The sequence below is a fragment of the Lutjanus erythropterus genome, chromosome 6 (assembly GCF_056507025.1).
Source record: "Lutjanus erythropterus isolate fLutEry1 chromosome 6, fLutEry1.hap2, whole genome shotgun sequence".
NCBI classification, from domain to species: Eukaryota; Metazoa; Chordata; class Actinopteri; order Lutjaniformes; family Lutjanidae; genus Lutjanus; species Lutjanus erythropterus.
This window is the reverse complement of record NC_139322.1, coordinates 39,948,376-39,969,867: the sequence shown is the minus strand read 5'-3', so window position 1 is coordinate 39,969,867 and position 21,492 is coordinate 39,948,376. Positions and strand designations below refer to the sequence as shown.

Sequence of the window (21,492 nt, the reverse complement as noted above, 5' to 3'; positions counted from 1 at the left end):
AATGAAAGAACATGAGGTAAGATTCATTGTAATGTTGATTAACAGGACTGTCAGACTCTACACTGTGATGTCTGATGGGACAGAATGGCTCGAGAGTCACAGCAGTCATCTAGTAATCAGAAGGTTCCTGTTTTGTTCCCTGGGTCCTTCAGAGAGAGTGTCAAAGTGTCCTTTAGCAAGACACTGAAGTCCTAATGATCTGATGAGCAGCTTGACACCTTGCATGGCAGCCTCTGTCATCAGTTAGCATGTATTGTAAAACACTATGAGCCGTCAGTGGACTACAAAAGTACTGTAGAAATACTGTCCATTTACTCTTTACAGATGTACAAAATTTTCATCCTTAAACTGAATATTCTTCTCTCCTCAGGACAGCAGAGTTCAGACATTAGCATGCAGACAGTTTTTTGGACACTGCAGAGTAAATGTTCTCTAGAATCCAGTTATGATCATGTTGGATGCTGGGACATTGTCCATGCAGTGTACAGAAATTGAAGTCCTTGCTGTCCTGCTCTGCTGGACAAATTGAACACATCCTCTACAGAACTGCTGGTCTACAGTCTGAATCATTGTCTCACATTTTACTGTACAGAAACTAGAGACAAGGCTTTTATATGCTGATTTCATCCCACAACAAAGACTGATTGAAGAACTGAAGCCTGTTCTTGTTGTACTTCACAAAAGATATAAAAATCAGCCTACTGACCGCTTTGAATTATGTTTTAACATTTGTCCTCAAGTTTGTTTTATACTGTGCTCTGACATTCATGCCTTGAACTTTTATTAATGTGGGATTAAAGTTGTTATACATAATTTGCGGTGTGTCAGTCTGGATTATAATGGCTGTGATTGCTATCTTCTTTATTTTTTTCTAATTATAGTTTGCTCTTCATTTGTAAAATATGCCAGTGTGATTCATGCTCCATGGAGCTCCATGCTCCGATTGGTCAGATGCTGCAAGCTCCGCCCTGTTTATGTAAACATGCTCATGTCTAAATTGAGAAACCCTGGTTTGACTCAGAGGTGATAACCAGCTTCATGTGAGTTTATCCTTGACTGCTTTTGTTAGATCACTTAAAGATACCTGATTTATGTTGGATGTGCTTTGTAGCAGAGGCTCCTGGACTTCAGACAGACTTAAAACTGTCATAAACCAGAATATAAAGCTGCAAAAGATGGCAGATATAATGTGTCCTCAACTGACACATGATAGGACAAACAGACAAAGAGGTACAGGACAGAGGCAGCATGTGGGACCACATGTTGAGTATTCCAAGTTCCCAAGAGTTTAATTAGACAGTGTTTTGATTTGGTGAAACATTCCAACTTTTTAATGTAAATTACTTAAAATCGCATTTTACTGTCGGTCAGCTAACTGATTAAAAACAGCAGTACATATTTTTCACATGTAAAAATACTTGTTCTATATTTGTGTAAAGCTGTATGTTTTGTTTTTGTATGGTTTTATGTATTATATGTATGTGTTTATTAGTTTATTATTTGAAGGTTATCAGAAGAACTACAACATTTCTGGTCAGGTTGTTTTCCTTTAAAATGAGCACAGCACAAAAAAAACAAACCAAAAAAAACAAACAAACAAACAGTATGTTACCTCATACACACACCTTAACTTGACCATGAATGTTATATATAAAGCAGGGGTTTCCAAAGTCCCCTCAGACAAAGCTGGGAAAAAGCCCCCCCAGTTTACTTGCTTAGTTTCGCTCCATTACTGGATGTCCATGGGATCATGGCTATGTTATGTGATCCTGTAAACATTCAAGAAATGAGCAAAGACAAGCTAATATTGTTGTTACATCATTTCAGACCACTCCAAGTACACAAAATTCTGTCCAAAGGCATTTATTAGTTTCTGACTCTGGGAAAAACAGCAAAATTCCTAAAACTGCTGCAGGATTTCCCTCGTTGTATTGCAAGTCCAGTGGCCCATCAGGCCTGAGCATTGGGAAATTTTATATTCTGGGGACTTTTTTTTAAAATGTTTTTTAAGCTCGTGGGGAAAAATAGATAAAATGCTTGGAAAGCTCATTAGTGATGTCTGTAAAACTTGAATGCACCATCGAGGAGCAAAGACTCTTCCCATCTGCTGTAGATATAATTATTTTGGTCACGTTGGAACTGTGCCACGTATTCCACAGACGAGGTGTGTCAGAAAAGTAACAGGACTTAGTGTGCTGTGTGAGCTATGAGTGGAGTAGGGATTAGTGGGTTGCATCAGCATGTGACGTAATGTTGAGGAGTATATAACTGCAATCTCAGCTCTCTGCAGCCATTGTATATTTTTTCACAAGCTTTTGTTAACAGTTCCTTCATTTTAGGCCGTCAAACGATGGGCACAGAGCAACGAACCAACCTGAAGTTTTGGCTGGGAAAAACTCCGTCAGAAGCTGGAAGAATACGAGACACTCGAGGATGTCCTGACACACCTGCATGCGCTGCTCCTGGTCATCGTTCAGCAGCTTCAGCACCATCTTTACGCAGATCTCCTGCATGCCCAAATCTTCAGTGATGATCTTCCACATGCTGTCGTGGTTCATGCCCAGCTCACTTACAATCAGTCGAACAGTCAGCTGACGACCTGCCTCACGTGGCAGACAAACGCTGGCCTCGTTCCTGCTCGTTGAAGGCTCTCCACTCCTGTGGTCGTCTTCCACGTCCTCGCATCCCTGTTTGAACCTCTTGTGCCACTCGAAAACCCGTAAGCATGACATCGTGTCATCTCCGTACACTTGCTGCAGTATTCCGAGTGCTTCTGACAAAGTTTTCCCCAGCCGGACCAGAAACTTCAGGTGGGTTTGTTCCTCTATGCTCATCGCTTGACAGCCTGAAATTATGGAGCTGTAAACAAAAGCATGTGAGAAAACATACAATGGCTGCATAGAGCTAAGATTGCAGTTATATACTCCGCAATATTACATAACACACTGACACTACCTGCTAATACCTACGGCACTCATAGCCCACACAGCACACAAAGTCTTGTTACTTTTCTGACACACGTATGATGCTTGTCACTTTAAAAGGTCATTTTGTGAGTCTTAGTCTTCAGATGTGTCTCCTCAGCACTATGAGGTTGGAAAAGCGCCCTGCCTTGTTTGTATTTCTCTAAACCAATCACAGTCGTCTTGGGCAGCACGAGGTCCAGGATGCAGGGACAGAATCAGTGTGACAAGCTCTGGTAATAGAATGACTTCATCACTGCAAAAGAAAAGGAAACAGCTGTTAGTTTATTTAGTTGTGTACCATTTGTGTCTCCGGCACTAATTTGCTATTTTCAGCGTGTAGATTAGTACCTGGTATGTTGTTGTTTCTTGGAGACTTTGAAAGAGAAAATGCAGATAGTGGATGCTGCTGTGCCGACTGAAACAAATCGCCTGATGGCAGACTTGTACTCACAGAGTACATCCAGTGATCTAGACTAAAAGTCTCACCCAGCTTTCCAAGACTGTACATTGTCAGATTCTTTGTAAAACTCCACTATAGTTGTGTGTTAAATAAATTACTTATTTATAACAACACATTACATAGTAATATTTTCACATTTCCAGGCAGCTTTTAGCACTGACCTAAAGGGATAATTCACCCAAAACTGAAAATTCAGCAATCATCTACTCACAGGAAAACAGCATTCCAGAATCTCCCAAACAATGGAAGTGAATGGTGACCAGTTTTCAAACTTCAAAAACAACAGAATAAAAACATGAAATGTCTCCATACTGCTCGTCTGGTGTAATTCAAGTCTCCTAAAGCCCCGACACAGCAAGCTGACTAAAAAAATGTTATTTACACTGTGTTTTCAGCCTGAATCTTCACTGTAGATCTTTAACTTGGAGTCACATTCACGTGGACACTGTCTGAACTGTGTGTGTGTGTGTGTGTGTGTGGTGTGCAAACGGTGTGTCAGGACTTAAGAATTGATGGAGACTTGAATGATTCCAGACGAGCAGTGTGGAGGTATTTCTTTTCTTTTTCTTTTTTTTTTTTAGTTTTTTACATTTGAAAACTGGTTACCCTTCACTTCCATTGTTTCAGAGATTCTGCAGCACTGCTGAAACTCCAGCAGAGTTTTGTGGACAAACAAAATAAACCCGTTAACTGCGTATAGTAGCAATAGTTTTTATAATTCCCCATTAAGAAAGACCATTCAAAGCAGCAAGTTTTTCCTCATGTTTTTGACAATATACAGTAGGGGTGAAAGCTGCAGCTGCTACTAGTGTGGAATGAATGGACGGCAACAAATGCTGTCCCCTCAATGCTAATGTAAACCCTGGTTGGATAAGGATTCAAAATTGGATATGAAGATGACATTTAATGCATAGTTTCAGTGTTAAAACTGATAAAATAATTGCTGTCTGTGGTTCTATATGGGCTGTGGCAATAATTTTGAAAAATAATAGCTCGCAGCAACATATAAAAAAAAAGAACTATGAACTAGTTCATTTTTGGAACTGTGAACTTAGTTCAAAATTTTGAATTATGAACTATGAACTGAACTAGTTCATTTTAAAATTTGTGAGCTGAACTTTGAACTAGTTCATGTAGAAAGTGAACTTTCCCAACACTGCTAGTCTAGCAGTCTAGTCTAGTCTAACACTATAGACTAGTCTAAAACATCTCTGTGAAACCAGCTGCTGAAGTCCTGTATTTGAGACAGTTCAACTTATCAGTCAACAAACGTCTCCCAGGAGCAGTAAGACAACAACAGAGACATTTTCAACTCATCAAATCATGATTTTTGTCAGTTTATTAATAAATGTCAGTGTGAACAAAAACTGATGTGTTTCATGACAGTACAGTGATATAGTTTAGTTTACAGCTCAAAAGCTAAGTGTGCAGTACCTCTTGAAGTACTCAGATCCTTTTCTTCAGTAAAAGTACCAACACAGCAGTGTAAAATAATCAGAGCTCACAGTGAGTTAATAATTCAACTTTATATCCAGCCTCAGCTTGTTGTTTAGTTAACAGTTAGAGACTAGCTGGTGAACTGTAGAGTCTTTGAATCAAACACAGCAGCTAAAGAGACAGATATGTCCCACAGGCAGAGACCAAAGACAGAGCTAAAAGACAATAAATCATCAGATGGACACAAACACAACATGAATACTAATGTCAGTCTGGAACGGCTGGATGTGTTGCTTATCACGTTCACCACAACTTTAAATGTGATGTTGTGTCAGTGTTGTGTTGTCAACTTGTTTCGACTGACCCAAGTACCCAAAAAAAATCAGTTACTTAAGGTCTAAGTAAAAGTACTAAAGTGTTCTGGGTAAAAAGTTCTAGATCTGCATGAAAAAACTGAACTGAAACTTTCTAACATGATCAGATTGTTAATACTGATGTTTTAATGTGTAAACAGAACTTTGCTTGAGGTTTAGTTACTTCTGCTACACATATTTATATATATTGGACTTTGCTCTTGTGCTTTTTGTGAGACGTTGGGTAATTTGACCTCTTTGGCCGTTGTACAGAAATGTCTCTTGGTGAAATGTGACAAGAAGCAGCTACATGCTGTTTTTTGTAAGGGGTCATCAGCCAAAAAGGTTTGTGTTACTAAGTAAGGTAAGGGTTAATAGACTTGTCAGATAGACCTGTGGATCCACTGAGAGCCTCCTCTCCTCTCACCTTTGCTCCTTCATGACATATTAAACTGATTCATCAACTTTATCAGTAAACTGTGATTTCTTGGTCACAGGCCAGATTCACTCTATGTGAACTTTAAGCACAGCAGTAAAATCCATTTATTGTCACAGTCAATAAAAACACAATGGCCAGATTGTTTTACAGGTTTCCACATCATGTACCAGACTGTCTGTTCACTGCAGAAAACTGACAACAGTTTGCTCTGCAGTCAGTGTAATCTCTACATGGATCTGTTTTTTGTTTTTTGTTTTGAATAAAATGATGTTTTGAAGAAAACCTCTGACAGCTGCAACAATGCTGAAAAGATCATTTGTTATTTTGATTTTTTATGATCCTCTCTCACTGAATATTGAATGGCCAGGATTACTTTTATCTTCAGTTATTAACAACAATTTACAACAATCTGAGAATGTTTTACACTACAGCAGACAGCAAACTTCAAATTTTCAACTGGCAAGTCAAAATTATGACATTAAACTTTAAATTGAATGCACCATAATGCATGAGACCTGCAGGGAGATGAAGAAGAAGATGAGACAGAGGAGAAGAGCAAATATGTCTGCCCTTCTCTCACTGTAACACACTCCAGTCTGCAGTGTAGTTCACACACTTTTGTGTGTATGTTGTGTGAATATGGGAAACAGAAACAGACTCACCTGTCAACAACCCTGACATGAGGACACATCACAGGAATGTTGCTGAGGTTTCACCTCATGCTGCTCCATACAATGTCTTCACTCTTATGACTCCAGTGACTGTCAAATTATACAAACACGGCCTTGTTGACTCTCATGTGATTCACAGATTCTAGTGATGAATGTCCTCAGAGGACATATGAAAACATGTCATCTATCACAGTATTGGACAGGGACTGAATGCTGTCCTGTGTGTCCTGCTGGTAAGATCCAACTGGATATTGATGTGGTATTTAACTTTGGTAGTTACATATAGGTTGTTTAGTTTTACTGCCTGGTGTCAACCAAACTTACCAAACTTACCAGAATCAATATTTTTGTTTCCGTACTTTGGCGTCACCTGGTGGTAGCAATAAGAATGACACTGTAGTAGACAGCAGTGGATGTCACCTTATTCTCAGTGTTACATATCTTCATTGAACAGCAATATTATATGTCATGAAATTAAATAGTTGGTTTTCTTTTCAACCGGAAGTGGAGTTAAAACAGACTGCACAGAGTTCTGATCTACTTCCTGTCTGTTCTGCACTGAAGGAACCTTCATGTCTTGGCCAACTGGAATTAATCAGTGTTATTACTGCACAAGCTGTGATGCAGGTAGGTCTGTGGCCATATTATTAAAACCTTAGTGGAAAATGACAAATCTGACAAATGAACAAATGCAGAGCAACACAGTGTGACTTTGTCTGGATTTAAAGCTCTTTGTGTCTCATTATTCTCAGTACTTTGTTTTGGAGCCAAAAAGCACAAGCACTGCTGTAAACTGTAGTTTCTCCACCTTGTTTCTCCTCATTGTTTGATTCAGTTGATCTGAAAATAAAGGAATAAACTCTCATTTCAAAATGAGGGATACATTTTTTTTCTTCAGCCCTGGTTTATACCACTTGTCATGGTGTGATTTCTTCAAGGCTTTAGACACCAGCTGTGATGAAGTGTTTCTGGTAGGACTTTACCCATGTAACATATTCTCACTTCAAACACATTAAATACAACAATGTCAGTGGACATACACTTCAACCAGTGACACTGTAGACACTCCTCCAGTGTCAGTTTTGGATGTGCATGTTATCACATGTATAATGTGTGTTTGTACAGGAACATCATCAAGAGACACTGAGTGTTCTGACTGCAGTGATGGAACATATTCAGATGGAACATTTACATCCTGTCAGACACACACACAGTAAGTGAAGCTTCACATCAGACACATGAATTCTTCATCATGTTCTGCACATTGTTCCTGTCAAAAATGTCCTTCTGTCATTCCAGATGTGAAACAATTAATCTTCTGCTGATCAAAGCAGAAACTGTTTCAACTGATGCTGAATGTGGAGAACAAAGTTCAGACAAGACAGAACTTGTGATCATCATTGTTGTGATGCTTTTGATTCTTATATCAACTGAAGCAGCTTTGATTGTATTATATTGTCTCAAAGTGAAGAAAAAATCTCAAAGCCCAGGTATGATTTGCATTCAGACAATAAAAAACAGTCAAATGTTTTTGATAGATAATAGAGAATATTGTCTTTCACGTCATAAAATTGTTGATTACAGTGTTTTTCATTGGAGATGTTTTATTACAGCTATAAAAGGAAATGCAAACAATCCTGAACAGGTATGTTTTATAATCTCTTAACTGTTATCACTAAGTCTGTTTCACTGCATGTACAGTAGTAAATATTAATTATTTCTCTTCTAATTAATGAAATTTTGTCTCATTTATCAATATTTCACAGACAGCAGTGTGTCTCACTGAAATGTTCATTGACTGAGGACTGTCTCTGTGATGTCTTTGCAAATTCGGGCAGCTTGGTTCAGGAGGAAGGGCGGCTTTTTGTTTCATCACCCACCAAAATGTTTTTGCACCTCTGATGAAATATCTTAAGAACTTAAAGTGCACAGAAGGCACTGGAGAACACATATCAACAAACATAAATTCACACCTGTTAGTGATGCAAACCAAGTACATTTACATCAAGCATTGTACTTATTTTATACTTTAATTCCAATTTATCCAACATTATGCTTCTACACTACATCCCAGAGGCAAATACTGAACATTTTAATCCAAAAGCCGAAAAAAGGTTGTTTTCTGTTTTTTTAGAGATACGTGGTTCTCACGGGACACTCATGCTACAGACATTAGATGGTGTGACGGCACGGGAACAAGCAAGGTTGGAGGGGTTCGGCTGGCAGAGAGCAGGCAGAGGGACAAAAAGGCAGGCAGGTTGGTAGGCAGTGATCTTATAGCAGAAGAAAAACAAAGTATGTATCCATGAAAAAATAGACAAGTGCAAAAAGCCAGGCTTAAAGAGCAAAACCTGAGCCCAGATCTGCACAACCGCTCACTCTCAGCCTCACACTTTTTGCAAAATACTAAACAGTGTTTTTCAAATCACTAAACACTCTTCTCTACATTAGACACAGAAATCTAACATGATGTCACTTTTCAAAATACCACACAAGTCAAAGAGTGGCTCAAACAAAGCCATCAGACACTCAGCTGCTTCGCTGTAAACTCTCCAGTCAGCCTTGAGAACTATAAAGAGTCAGCAGGTGAGTTTACCTGTACCAAATTTATCAAATGTGCACCATTGGTTGACCATGTTATAAACTTTGGGTTGACAGTGAAAGAAGCTGATTAGAGTTCAGCCCAACCTCAACAGATTCGCTGCTGCAACAGTCATTTGAATATTTCAATATGAGCACAGGTGAAAAAAACAAAAACAACTTTTGTCTAAAATCACTACAATGTACCCAGACACCCAAAATATATACAGTGACCCATTTGATTTTATTTCTGTTTTATTATCTGTCAAGCCTCGGCCACACATGGTTTATTTGCTGCTGTGAAAGAGAACTGGAGGTGAAGAAAAAACACGAGTTGTGTTTTTAGGGGCGACTTCATGAAGGATCCTGCTAATGAAGAAACTGAACAGATCATAGTGTGAGCTGTGAGAGACCTGCAGGGGTGAAGGTGTGTGTGTGTGTGTGTGTGTGCAGGGAAAAGAACTGCGGGGAAAAGCACGGCGAGGAGATTAAAGTAGTTTGTGAGTAAACAGTAAAATGAGGTGGAGAATGAAGGAGAATTACAGTGATGAAGTAAGATATAACCTGTTAAAAATTAATCATGAATCAATTAATTATGAATCATCAAACAACAAAAATCTTTTGTATTCTTGTTTAGTATATTTGTTTGTGCAAATCACTAACAAGAGAACAAATTTTTTTTTACCTTATTTCACATTACCTATGTGTTCTTCACAACATGTGGACCCCGTAAGCTATCAGCCAGTCTCTAAAAACCCCACCATAACAACACACACAACTGGCTTCAACAGTGTTACATGTTATATGAGTTATCCCCTTTAAAGACAAAGAAATATAGTATAAAGAAAATAAAGTACTCACCTGGCTGCAGTGACACATCAGGCGGCTTAAAAAAAATGTTACCTGAATAAAATAGATTTGGCACTGATGAAGTTATGTATTCAATTCAAATAACAAAATACATAATACACATTCACAATGTAGACAGAGGGTGTAAGAAAGTCCAGGTGAACTTCATCAGGTGAATAAGTATAAAAATTACTTTGTAATCAGTTTATTATGTGTAGTCTCTATAGTTTAAAATGCTACATATGATATATTTTTTTCTACCACTAATTGCTAAGCTTTTGTTAATGAGTGTAACTGAGGCAAATTAATGAAGCTAACAGGCCTCATGTCGGACAACGCCAGCTGTGGTTAGAATTCCTGGGTAAAAGTAAAGGGTGACATGGGTTCCCCACATATAATGTATTAAACAGAAGTTATAAAAAGATGAATTGGTTTATTACAACATGATTAAAGCAAATAAAGGACCAATTGCCAATGTCAACTTGCCACAGATTGAGGGTGGGGGCACCTGAGTGCTACCAGGAAGCACAGACACAGCCAGGGAAATGACCAAAAAAAAGAGACTAGATTATAAAATAAGTTTGTACATATTATACAAAGCTTGCTAAATAACTTACAGGATTCTTTACCTCAACAGAGCAGCATCTGGCAACCCAGATGTGGCTCCACAGTCAATGCTACCTCAACAACCACAGGACATTCAGGGGCAGCTGCAGTACAATGTAAACCAGTGTTACACATCACAGGAAGTATACACACAGAAAACTAAACTGTTAAAATGAAAACAGTTGAGTAGTTATCTTTTAGGATAAAGCAAAGGTCACAGAGCTCTGCATGCAAAATGTGCAAATACAGAACATTATATAACCTCTACAAATACACTGAGTCAACTTGATGTCAGCATATTTCAGATTATGCATATTGAAGAAAAGTTCCTCTCTTCCATGAACTGTCATTAAAAAAAACATGTACATTCAAGTGCAGAGCTGAAAGAGGACCAGAATTCACCTGCCTTACTTTCACTTTCATCTATAAGTAACGGTTCCCAGACCTTCAAAATAAAAGCAGGATTGTTCATGTAGGCATAAGAGGATTAATATATTTGACTTGGTGTCTATTTTAATTTTGAAATTCACAAATCATATAAATCTTCCTGACCTGTTCTTTATCATCACTTTAATGCTGTCATTCCACCTGTAGCTGTATAGCTGAAAAAGAAAAGTAACTTTAAATTCACTGAATTTATTCATCAGTGAGTATGTAAACAAAATATTGATATGTAAGAGTTGGCACAGACCAGCTCATGCTTTTTACTTTTTCACCTAACTGAGTCGATATGGAGTTTTAATTTTTCTTACAACTTGTGTGTTGACAGCTGACTGACTTTATATTTTGTGTTTGTTAGATACATGACATGGCTGATACCACCACCACAACAACCACCACCACAACAACAATGCTAATAGTGGTAGTAGTCGTAGTAGTAGTAATAATAATAATAATAATGATAATAATAATAATAATAATAATAATAATAATAATAATAATAATAATAAACTTTGTATATATATATATATATATATATATATATATATATATATATATATATATATATATATAAGTGTACAATTTGCTTTATGAGACAGAAATGGTAGACAGTGATTACATAAAAAAAAAACTATATAAATAGTATTATGCAAAACCTGAATCAGAAATAAAAGTAGATAGAAATAGAAATAAAAATCAGAAGAAGTAAAAAAAAAAAAAGTGCATTAGGAATGGTTTTATTTTGAAAGATGTTAGAACAGAAAGTAGGAGTCGGTTCCTCCTGTCTCGAGCGTATGCACCTTTTAATGCCATCGTTTCTTTAAATAGGGTAACAAATTCTACATATAACACCGTTGAAGCCATTTGTGTGTGTGTGTGTGTGTGTGTGCGTGTGTGTGTGTGTGTGCGTGTGTGTGCGTGTGTGTGCGTGTGTGTGTGCGTGTGTGTGTGTGTGTGTGTTGATGAGATCGATTACCGCTGTAACTCTCGAGTTAGTCCCCGCCCGTATATTATTTCCTTTGTCCAGGGTGAAAACGAAGGACAAGAAGGAAGAGTGTATTGCATTTAAACACATATATTTCGATAGACCTGTTACCACCTTGATGTACACGACTAGGAAATGCATCTGCTGTGAATACGAAGATCTTGATTGTTGATTGTTGATGGCTGATTGTTGCTAACTGCGCTTCACCAGCGGACCAGGACTTTATTTGTGGTTGTTACACCTTTTTGCCACACGGGGGCGACAGAGTTTGTCAGCAGCATAAAGTCAATGATCAGGTTTGGATTTAGTTATAGTGACAGGAATGGGTGAATTTCGGGAGAGTTGGGGGTGGACCTGTCATTGCAGAAATAATGAAATGTACAGAATTATTTAAAATAACACCAGACTAGTTTTTAATTCATATTAGTCACAGGTTGATATGAAGCACAGTGTTCTGGCTGTGTTTACAAGAAATATGAACCGTTACACACAGTTACATGATGAGATAAATGAGAAAGTTTAAAAGTGTTTAAAATATCAGTGTTTCTGCAGTAAGATGATGTGCTGCTCTGTTTCATATGAAGAGTGTTGTGGTTTTGATCAGTGTGGAGGAACAGTGAAGTGTTTCCTGCTCTCACAGTGACATGACGTTTCTGTGGTCAGACTCATGTCTCTGTTCTCTGCTGTCAGACATGTTTTACATAAATGATCTTCAGCAGCGTTTCTCATCTTTCTACACTTAAGTGTTATGAAAGTTTGGTGGTGCAACGCAGTACTATGTCACTTGTATCGCTGTTTTCAGCGCCATCTGTTTTGAGCAAATGAAGAAGAGACACAGGAGAGGGAGGAGGGAGCGCTTGTTTTTGTGTTTTTGCGGAGCAGGCAGAGACAGGAGGAGAGAGAAAACGGAGGAAAGTTACAGTGGCAGCTCCCTGATCCCAAAATTAAACGTATGCAGATCCTAATGAGATGTATTGATACGCTAGTTCTGCATCGATTTGTTTCTGATTCATGTTCAGCTTTTTACTGATGCAGGACCGTCTGAACCGATGCACTCATATCTTTATTTATACATTATAGTCTGATGCATCGGACGCATGAGTGAATCGTTACACCCATAAAAGACAAACTACAATACATAATGGAACAAGAAGCACCAAATTATTTATGACTGCATAACTGATTCCTCGTCAAAAACTGTTGAATTTCAGTTTGAGTTTAAAGTGATCTAGATCAGGATCCAGTTTCAGATCTGTAGAATTCCACATGTTAACATATGTATTTTAATAAATGTAATATGTGTATATTCAATTCTTTATACTTTGACTCCTATACAAAAACTGTGCAAAAATATCCAAAGGTAGAACACTGTGATAGTTATAAGGCATAATTGTGTAGAGGTCAGCACAGTGCAGATGGTGGTTGTGTTCCATTAGGGGTCCTTCTCTGGTCTCACATCTCAGACCTGACTGGTTTCTCTTCCTTGTCTCTCTGTAGGAGAGGGGTTTGTTATGGAGTGTGTCAGGGTCACAGGGTGTCAAACTTGATTTCTTCTCGGGCCACATCAGTATTATGGCTGCCCTCAATTGGCTGGTTGTAGGTGTAAGACTATATAAATGTATCCACTACTACAGTCAATGATTATTGGACATCTTCAGACTGTGAATAACAAAATCAGGATGCTTTCTTCTCTGAGATATAGTTTATGGATTCTGTGCTGTACATTAGGTTTTTGTGCTTCACAGCACTGGTGCAACAGAGTTAGGAAGTTTTGTAGCGCAGGCCACAAAAAATGTAGCACAGGTATATAAAAAAAGAAAACACCACTGAAACCCACCACAAGTAGTTCACTGGGTTAACAGGCCTGTGACTGAGAAAAGACATTAATGTTGCATACAGGACAACAATTCTGACAAGTGTTGTCTTTATTTGATCATAAAGGTGAGGTGCAGGAACATAACACTTCTTGCTATACAAAACATCCATGTGTTGCACTACTAATGAGCAATAAGAAAACTCTCACTAGATGTCCACCATAATGCATTAATATGGTTGGGTGATATGTTAAAATTTTCCCATCAGCCACCACCAGCCCATCAACTGCTGATAGGCGATATCTTCATCACCTCCTCCTGTCCTCTCAAGACTCAGCTGGGAGACGTGTGCATGTGGTGAATTCACTATGTTACATTTGCTGCATGTGTTCCCAAAAACCAAACAAACTCACGAAGTGTTAAGAAATTAAATACTTTCACACCTGTTTCCCCTTTTAAACAGAAATACAACTATAGACCTTCTGTATTCAAGTTTTTTTTACTGAACCAAGGTGTGTTAAATCCTCGTAAAACACACTTCTGTCCTCACTTCTATTTTATACACTGTTTGATAGTTTAGTTCAGTGGTTCTCAAAATAAGGGTTGGGTATTTTGGACTTTAATAATTGGCTTTTCTGAGATATTTGTTTTGTTTTTTGTGATGTTGGGGAATTTGACCTTTTGTCCAATGTGCAGGTTTTGTAATGTAAACAAGTTTGAAGGAGAAATGTCTTTTTGGTGGAACAGTGAAAAACTCAGACAGTAGAAAGATGACAAGGAGATTTAAGAAGACGATGATTTTTTGTAAGGCGTTTAAAGGCTGGAGACCTTTTGACTCCTGGTTTAATCTGCAGCAGTGAGTGACAGATTCACAGTGAGGGTTAGACTAACAGACTGGTAGGATACAAGTCTGAGGTTCCTCTGAGAACCTCCTCTCCTCCCATCTTGGCTCTTCCTTGTCATATTGAAGTGATTTTATTAATATTATCATTTATGATGGACTATGACCATGATTTCCTGGTCACAGGAAAGATAAACTGAACTTTGAGCACAGGAGTCATTCTGTATCATGTTGAAAGTGAAAAACGAAAGTTCCAGCAACACGTATCTATCTCTGTGAACCAGGTTCCTCATTTATGACATGTAAGACGTTGTGTTAGGGCAGAAAGCTGACAACAGTTTGTTCAGCCGTCAGTGTAATGTCTACATGGATCTGTTTTCTTCTAGTTTCCAGATGTCGTCCTCGCATGGAGTTACCATTTTACTTCAGACCTTCAGATCTCAGTGAGATCACCCTTCAGCCTGTGAAAACTGTGATCCAGACAAATACAGTCATGTTCAGAAGAAAACCTGTGACAGCTGCATCAATGCTGGTAAAGTAACTTGTTGTATAGCAAAACTGTACTTTTATTTATTTCTTTGTAAAGCTTTTTTCCCTCTGATTCTCTCTGACAAACATCTGCAAACATTTCACATTCAACACTTCAGCTGTCTGTCTTTAACTTGTGTAGAGAGCAGGCTGGATGAGAATAAAAGCTGAGACGATGCTGTTTTCAAATATAGCACTGGTGACAAAGTGTTAACTATGGGAAAGTTCCTTTTAGTGGTCAGAATACATTTTTAAAGTGACCCTCCCAGCTGTGGTTGCAGGGTAGCTTGGCAGATGGAGGAGGACGGACGAGGACACGATGTGTGTTTGGTAGATCACCTGAGCCACGATTTATTCCCCAGCCACAGCAACACCTAACCCGAGGCTGAGGTGTCCCTGTTAACATGTCCTGTGTCTCTTTTCTCCAGACAGGACTTTACTCTTATGTCCTCAGTGACTGTCAAATGACACAAATGTGACCTCAGACTCTCATCTTGTATGACTTCATGCTATAACTCACCTGCAAAGGTTAAAAAAAAAACCTGTCTTCTTCTTCACAGATTCTTGTGCTGAACGTATTCAGAGGATGTACACAAACATGTAATCGGTCTGAATACTGGAGTGGAAAAGAATGCTGTCCTCTGTGTCCTCCTGGTAAGATCCAAATGAATATTGATGGGCTGTTTCACTTTGATAGTTACATTATCTGTGTTACATTATTGTCACTTACAACAACCCTGAAAAGAATGAAAACAGAATGGATTTTTTTTTAGTTTAACAAACATTTTATCATAATCTCAAAAAATATTATGTCCTGACAGACATGAAACTTGATATAAACACTAATATGGTAGAATTCAGTATGGCAGATAAGTAAATATACATGGAAGGATAAAGTGGTAAAAAATACACATTCTTTATTCAGCTGTTTCTTGTCATGTCTTTTAAATAGTTTTCATTTTGTTACATCTTTTTTTGTTTGTCTTGTTACTTCTTTATTGTCTTTGTCATCTTTTTTGTCTTATTAACTCTTTTACATAGTTTTCATCTTGTTACATCTTTTATGCCATTTTCTTCTTGTTAGGTCTTTTACATTGGCTTTATCTGATGGTAGTCATAAGACTGACACTGGTGGGCAGTGGTGCATGCCTTTGTCTTGTCACAACATGCACTTTCCTGTCAATATTACATGTTTTAATTAACCAGAAACATTATGCAGAATGAAAGTAAATGGTTGGCTTTTTTTTTGACAGGCAGTCGAATCAAGACAGATTGCGCAGAGTTCCGATCTACTTCCTGTCAGCCCTGCACTGAGGGAACCTACACGAATAAGCCTAATGAACTAAGACACTGTTTCCTCTGCACAAACTGTGTTAAAGGTAGATTTCTGTTAATATCTCCTATTGCTAGAAATGTATGACTAATGGCTGAAATGCAACACATCAGCTGAAACATGCCTGCAGCAGAGTGCATCCATTATTATCAAGTGAAGCTGCTACACCGACCACGGACTCACACACAAATATCACGGTGTTCATATGTATTTTCTCTCTATGCACGTCTACCTGGCCCTAAATAGTAAGTATGTGACAGTGAAGAAGCTCGGGTGACTCATTCTTTAATTAAGTCAGCACCAGTTAACCGTATAACCCGGTGCATTATTTGACTTTCTCACAAACAGACCCCAGACAGTTCAGACTAACGGTCTTGCCTCCTCCTCACCTCTAAACACTGGAGGCCCCCACGGCTGTGTGCTCAGCCCCCTCCACTTCACACTGTAAACCAACAACTGTGGCCACAAACATGATAGAACTGGGCCCGTCAGCTCAGCACAGCAGGGGCTTTCATTTCCATACACACCTGAAGGTGTGTCTTTTAACTTAAGATGAGCTTGAGGAGGCTGCAGTCGAGTGGCTGTGAGATGGTGGATAAACTGTTTATACACAGAGAACCTGTCATGGACACCAAATATCTCCACCCTGGTAAACGAGGCTCAGAAACAACTGCATTTCTAAATAAATCACCCTGTGTCCTTGTAGTATCACTTACTAAAAATCAATATGCACACAGTGAAGGGGATGACCTATGTGGAAAAACCTCTTCAGAAAACACAGCTAGCAAACAATCTCACACATCAGTCTGTGTAGCAGATATTGTCCCATGTATTTCAGCTGTAAGCCAAGACTGAAAGGCTGCTTACTGCAAGTCCCACTGTTAATGCTGTGAAAGAACTGAGAAAACTGTCGCTGATCCAGATGCTCATTTGATGAGTTTACTGCTCACTGACTGATTTTGTAAAGATTAATATTACAGACTGAATGCAGAAACAAGGACCTCATATGTTTTAGTATGTTCACATTTAACCTCTGTGTGTCTCAACAGGCTCCGGTTTGAAACTAAACACGTCATGTACTCCAAAATCAGATGCAATTTGTGAACCACTGGAGGGATTCTTCTGTACAGAAAATGCAGAGGACGGCTGTGTGGCAGCACAGAAACACAAACACTGTCAACCAGGACAATACATCAGTCAAACAGGTTGGTTTTCTTGAGCTGACTTTAAGATTATAGGTTAAGTTTAAGTTTTAAGTCAAACACCAAAGGTCATGGAATGTGACTGTGATGACAGCTTGCACATTAAAGCAGTAAGTGGTGATTTGTGACCACTGGATAGCAGAGAGGAAACACTAAATCAGATCAGTTGAGCCATCCAGTCAGCCTACAGCCGTCAGTGATCTTTAGGATGATCAACCAGCTGCACTGAGTAAAAACACAGAAGCTGATTAGTGGAAAGACACAAACATAATTTGAATAGATCAAGTTGGGAAAACAAACTGAAAAATCCCAGATACTGTGCTACTTCTGGCTTTTATGTTAGTTTCTATTCAGTAAAAACTGCCTGTGAAATTGGATGTTTTTCCTGGAGCTACAGGATGACTGGAACACGAGAGTTGGAGCAGAAGCTTAACCTTCTCATTTTTGATAAACAGACTGAAAAAAAAGCCCCCGAGTGAAAGGGAAAGACATTGATAGCTGCATCCTTCAGTGAATGGAAAACCCTGAAATTGTTCATCTGCCTCACCTGTAGATCACTTTCTCAAATGCTCCATGCTTTACCACATACTGGCATCTGAGCCATCTCAGCAGTATTATCATCTCAGTGGTTGGCTGGTATGTTGGATAGTCATAGATGCTCTTCGACTCTTTGGAGCTGCATGTTGCTCACCAGTCGAGGATGTTCCATAACCATAACCAGTGCAGTGTGTTTTATAGTCATTTAAATGAGATTGGGGTTGAGGATGTCTACTGGATCTGCCAGGTGTTCAATCCATAGCATTTGTCAACTCTAGCCCAAAGGACCATGTAAAATATTTGTTAATCAAGACTGAATGTCAGATTCAGAGACACTGAAGAGTGCAGACCAGTTGAGGTTTATTGAAGATGCAGACAGGTGGTAGGACAGGGTAGGTTGACATCAATTGATAATGGTTTTATTCACTGCCTGGTCACAAAAAAAGAGGTCACACACTGGAATATTTCATTGAACCGCCTTTAGCTTTGATTATGGCACTCATTCACCATTGCATTATTTTGATATGCTTATGCAATGTCACAACATTGCAGAGTTGCATTAATTTTTCACCAAGATCTTGTATTGATGATGGGAGAGTCAGACCACTGTGTAAAGTCTCAAAGCATCTCAGTGGGGTTCAGGTCTGGACTCTGTGGTGTCTCATGTTCCCTGAACCACTCTTTCACAATCTGAGCCCCATGAATCCTGACATTGTCATCTTGGAATATGTCCGTGTCATCAGGGAAGAAAAAATCCATTGATGTAAAAACCTGATCATTCAGTATATTCAGGTAGTGAGCTGAACTCAGTTTTTGGACACATAACGTATCTGAACCTCGACCTGATCAACTGAAGCAACCTCAGATCATAACACTGCCCCCACAGGCTTGTACAGTAGGCACTCGGCATGATGGGAGCATCACTTCATCTGCCTCTCTTCTTACCCTGATGCCCCCATCACTCTGGAACAGGGTAAATCTGGACTCATCAGACCACATGACCTTTTTCCATTGATCCACAGTCCAATCTTTATGCTCCCTAACAAACTGAAGCCTTTTTTTTCTGATTATCTCACTGATAAGTGGTTTTCTTAAACTTACACAGATGTTTAGTCCCAATCCCTTGAGTTCTCTTCACACTGTGTGGAAATGTTCTTACTTTCACTTTTAAACATAGATGTGAGTTCTACTGTTGATTTTTTATTATTTAATTTCACCAAATGTTGAAGTGATCTATGATCACAATCATTTTTTTCAGACATTTCTTCCTGGAAGATGATGGTTCATCACCATCCTTCCAGGTTTTAATAATGTGTCGGACAGTTCTTAACACAGTTTTAGTAGTTTCATCAATCTCCTTAGTTGTTTTCTTTGCTTGATGCAGGACAATAATTTCACTCTTCTGAAACAGAGGAACATCTTTTCCTCGACCACAGGATATTTGTCTTCTGACATGGTTGTTAAAGAAATGAGAAGCTCCTCACTGCATCAGTTAGAGTTCAGTAACTTGTTACAAGATGAAACATATTAATCACTGCAGTAGTTATACAATAGAAGGATCTTGCTTAGTTAAATCCAGTTGGTGACTGTTTTTTTGGCCAGGCAGTTTATTTTCACTCAGTCATACAGTTGCTGCCAGTGGGAATCCCAGAGTTCTTCAGAGGTTATGACTATCATCTGTTTTAATCCTGACCTCAATATTCCCAAACCAGCAGATCAGGACAAGTTGAAACTGATTCAATGAAAGAGAAAACTGTTTCATCCACATTAAAAGAGTGTAGCTTCTTCAGTAACATGTCTGATGACAAATATGGGTGTGACATGTCTATGCTGAACTAGATAATAATCATCTGTGTTTGTACAGGAACATCATCAAGAGACACTGAGTGTTCTGACTGCAGTGATGGAACATATTCAGATGGAACATTTACATCCTGTCAGACACACACACAGTAAGTGAAGCTTCACATCAGACACATGAATTCTTACAGCAGCAGTGAATTCATGGTGTCCTACAGATGTTCCTGTAAAAAATGTTCCTCTGTCATTCCAGATGTGAATCACTGAATCTTCAGCTGATCAAACCAGGAAATGTTTCAACTGATGCTGAATGTGGAGAACAAAGTTCAGACAAGCCAGGACTTGTGATCAGCATTGTTGTTGTTGTGTTGTTTGGGCTTTATTTATTAATTGGATCAGCTGGATTTATATGGAAGAAAAAAAGGTCACAAACAGGTATGATTTACAATCAGACAAAATAACACTATTATATTTTTAATAATGCTGTCAATCATTAAGTTATTGATTACAATGTTTTTCACTGGTTATGTTTTATTACAGGAAGAAACAGAATTGTAGAGATTTTCAAACTGGTATGTGTTATATTTTCTCTAGTGTTATTACCATGTGTCACTGTATGTACAGTAATAAGTAGAAATGATTTTTTCTTCGAATTAATGAAATGATGTCATTTGTTCAGCAAAATATCACAGGAAAGAATCATCAGAGTGGAGAAGAAGACAAACCACCAGTTACAGTGCAATTAATCAAAGAACAGGAGGTAAGATTCATTGTAATGTTGATTAACAGGACTGTCAGACTCTACACTGTGATGTCTGATGGGACAGAATGGCTCAAGAGTCACAGCAGTCATCTAGTAATCAGAAGGTTCCTGTTTTGTTCCCTGGATCCTTCAGAGAGAGTGTCAAAGTGTCCTTTAGCAAGACACTGAAGTCCTAATGATCTGATAGACTACAAAAGTACTGAAGAAATACTGTCCATTTACTCTTTACAGATGTACAAATTTTTTATCTTTAAACTGAATATTCTTCTCTCCTCAGGACAGCAGAGTTCAGACATAAGCATGCAGACAGGTTTTTTTGGACACTGCAGAGTAAATGTTCTCTAGAGTCCAGTTATGATCATGTTGGATGCTGGGACATTGTCCATGCAGTGTACAGAAATTGAAGTCCTTGCTGTCCTGCTCTGCTGGACAAATTGAACACATCCTCTACAGAACTGCTGGTCTACAGTCTGAATCATTGTCTCACATGTTACTGTACAGAGACTAGAGACAAGGCTTTTATACGCTGATTTCATCCCACAACAAAGACTGATTGAAGAACTGAAGCCTGTTCTTGTTGTACTTCACAAAAGATATAAAAATCAGCTTACTGACTGCTTTGAATTATGTTTTAACATTTGTCCTCAAGTTTGTTTTATACTGTGCTCTGTACATTCATGCCTTGAACTTTTATTAATGTGTGATTAAAGTTGTTATACATAATTTGCGGTGTGTCAGTCTGGATTATAATGGCTGTGATTGCTATCTTCTTTATTTTTTTCTAATTATAGTTTGCTCTTCATTTGTAAAATATGCCAGTGTGATTCATGCTCCATGGAGCTCCATGCTCTGATTGGTCAGATGGTGCAAGCTCCGCCCTGTATATG

At 38.5% G+C, this 21,492-nt stretch overlaps 2 long non-coding RNA genes across 2 annotated transcripts; both read left to right on the top strand.

Annotated features, from left to right (window-relative positions):
• The first annotated feature begins 14,645 nt into the window (after window positions 1–14,645).
• Window positions 14,646–16,350, top strand: LOC146325733 (uncharacterized). Its single transcript, XR_014770747.1, has 3 exons — window positions 14,646–14,974; window positions 15,531–15,624; window positions 16,224–16,350. It is a non-coding gene; the product is annotated as an uncharacterized LOC146325733 (long non-coding RNA).
• A 1,020-nt stretch (window positions 16,351–17,370) lies between these two features.
• LOC146325732 (uncharacterized) lies at window positions 17,371–20,132 on the top strand. Its single transcript, XR_014770748.1, has 3 exons — window positions 17,371–17,508; window positions 19,907–19,994; window positions 20,096–20,132. It is a non-coding gene; the product is annotated as an uncharacterized LOC146325732 (long non-coding RNA).
• The last annotated feature ends 1,360 nt before the right edge of the window (window positions 20,133–21,492 follow it).